This window comes from Dacryopinax primogenitus (assembly GCF_000292625.1).
Source record: "Dacryopinax primogenitus strain DJM-731 SS1 chromosome Unknown DACRYscaffold_1, whole genome shotgun sequence".
NCBI classification, from domain to species: domain Eukaryota; kingdom Fungi; phylum Basidiomycota; class Dacrymycetes; order Dacrymycetales; family Dacrymycetaceae; genus Dacryopinax; species Dacryopinax primogenitus.
In genome coordinates, this window is record NW_024467198.1 from 100407 (window position 1) to 103303 (window position 2897).

Sequence of the window (2897 nt, forward strand, 5' to 3'; positions counted from 1 at the left end):
TGCACAGCCATGCACAGCAGGTCACCTGACCATCCAATCCTTTCAGCAGGTTCCAGCACATGCCAAGGTATACCAGCTACTTCCATGTCATAAAGGCTTAGTCATGTCTCTTGACCAAGCAATGAGCTGGTGCCCTGACACTGACTCAGCCCATCACTCCTCCAGCAGCTGCTGGCAGAGATCTTGGATCCAAGATTTACAGAGACATCCAAGGCCCCCACAAATATCATGCAGCTCTTGTGCTGGTGTGCAAACACTCTTGGATACCTCTGCCAACTCTGCTCAACATCATTCACAATGACCTGCCCACTATACAATTCACTGGAACCCAGAAGGAGATCAATCCCTGGTTGATCTTTGAGCAAATGCTGCCAAAACCCAACAACATGGAGCACATCAGTCAAACAGCATATATGACTCTCTTGGCTGGGCTCTGGAAGGAGCTGAAGGCTGAGGCTCTTAATGATGCTTGAGGTGACCAGACCAGTGCGCTGCTATGTGAGATGCGACAATGGCACATAGCATGGATGGAACAGATACAGGCGCTCAATATCAACAGCTTTCTAGACATCCAGCACCATACATTTGAGAAGGCAAAGGAGGAGTTCCAGCACATATGTGTAACTCTTGAGCAGTGGGGGATATTCTGTGCCATCCACATGGTGAAAGCCAGCTGACATAATGACAACACTGAGACCTCATTTGTGGGTGGCTCTGATCTTGTCAAACAAGTGCTCCAGCATTGTCTTGCTCCTCGTCATAAGAATGTCAAGCAGATGCAAGCCAATATACAGACTTTTATGAAGTGCACAACTTGTGTCTCACTGCAGTTCCACAACCACTAACACAGGCTCAGGATGGTGGTTTTGCGAACAGAACAACTACATGATCTCCAGGTGGCAGGTGTAGCCCTAGATGGTACAGACACTGATTTGCCTTTGGATGATGTCAGCCCTCATGTATGGTCTGCAATATACTGTGCAAACCAGGCTCACTTTCTATGTAGGCCACAATCACGCACCTTAATGCTCTCAAGGCTGAGGCCCTATGAAGTGATGTTTGCAAAGAGTTAAAAGACTTCATGGGTATGTCAGCTGCTGCTTTTCCACTAGGTCCTAATCAGACACTTGCAGTGCAAAACAATCTCAGCCATTCGCAGTTCAGGGCACTACCATTTGCATTGCAGAAGGTGTGAAAACATATCATAGGATATCCAGCTACTTGCCCATATCTGCTGGGATCTCCCACCATCCGGAATAAAGGGCCAGACCATTGGATGAAGAGCCAGTGCATTGACATGCTGCAAGCACTATGTAGCAGGACATTGCATCTGGAGGATTGGTTACCAGGTGAGCACCATATTATCACACATGCAAGGAGTTACTTATCCATCCAACAGATGCATCTGAAGGCAATTGGCCCTGTATTCTGGAGAAAGTCAGTGTTGATGGGACAGTCATCAGGTCAGAGAACTGTAAAGAGGCAATTGAAGCATCAAAAGTGCATTTTGGCCAGGTGCAAACCATGATCCATACACAAACACAACCACAAAGATGTCATAAGGCTGCAGATTGATCATGTCAATATCATTTGCAGCAGTGATAATGGAGTTTGTGGAGGCATTGTTGCCATCAGCTGTTCGCAAACATACCTGGATGCACTTGGCAGTCAGTGTATGTGTTTTCAGCATGAGATAGTGCCTCTGGTCCTTGTTCTCACATTGCCTCTGGGCCTTGTGAGAGGCTTCTCAATGAGTCTAGGGTGGTTTGCTGGCAAATGTTGGCCTTGCAACTCTTGCTACACACTCAGTGTTAAAAGAATGATTGCTCCATTTAATTTCCAAAGACTGTTCTCAGATAGAGCACTGTACATGTCTTGGTTGCATCACACCAAAGAAGGGTGATTGCCTGACTGAGATATAATTGTGATTGAGACCAGTCTGACACATATTCTTGAGACTGGACTCGAAGGACCAAGGCACCGGTCTGCCATGTTTGTTTTACCACCCTTTCGCAGTTCCCATCACATCCCACCTCACCCAGCAGCAGTCATCATCCTTCAGTTCAGAGAGAAAACCATTGTACACGGATCCTTGCTCATGAGCTCAGGGGAATCCCACAATGATGATTTCTCTTTGTCAGCACCCAGTTGACCTGTGTAGAGAATATACTTGATAGTCTTCTGTTGCCTTAGATCTTCAACCTGCTAGACATGTTCAGGGTTCACCAGCATACCGGAAGACTGGAGATGTCAGTGCAAATGTGTAGTAGGTCACATGTTTGGATTATGCCATGATGAAAAAAAGAAGTCAACTTGTCTCTATGCTACTGCTCGTCTGTCAGTCTATTGAGAGCAGGTGAAAGCACCACCAGCTTTGCAGTGCACATACAAACCTAAGCAACACAGCCATCTCATTTGCAAATTGGTTTCTGCACTGCAAATGAGCAGAGAGAGAAGCTATTTGTGGATGTGGTTGGTTTTGCTTTGTACCCAGACTGGTCAACTGAGGTGCTGTCTATTGTCACAGAAGTTGATGGGCATGGGAAGCAAACCCAGACTCCAACTCTACTCTCAACCAGGTAAATGTCTGGGTCGCAAACCTAGACTTGCACTCCAAAGCTTCAAGTCACAATATTTTGGTGGTGCATTGAATACCATTCACTCTATATGCTACAACATTTCCACATAGTACATCAGTCTTGATAGCATGCATCAGCAGATCTGCTTCCATGTACAAGCACTGCTCCCCCCCCCTGGGCATTCTCAATTGTTGTTAGCTAGGTAGGTGCAGAATTGTCAGGGCACCAGCTCATTGCTTGGTCAAGAGACATGACTAAGCCTTTATGACATGGAAGTAGCTGGTATACCTTGGCATGTGCTGGAACCTGCTGGAAGGA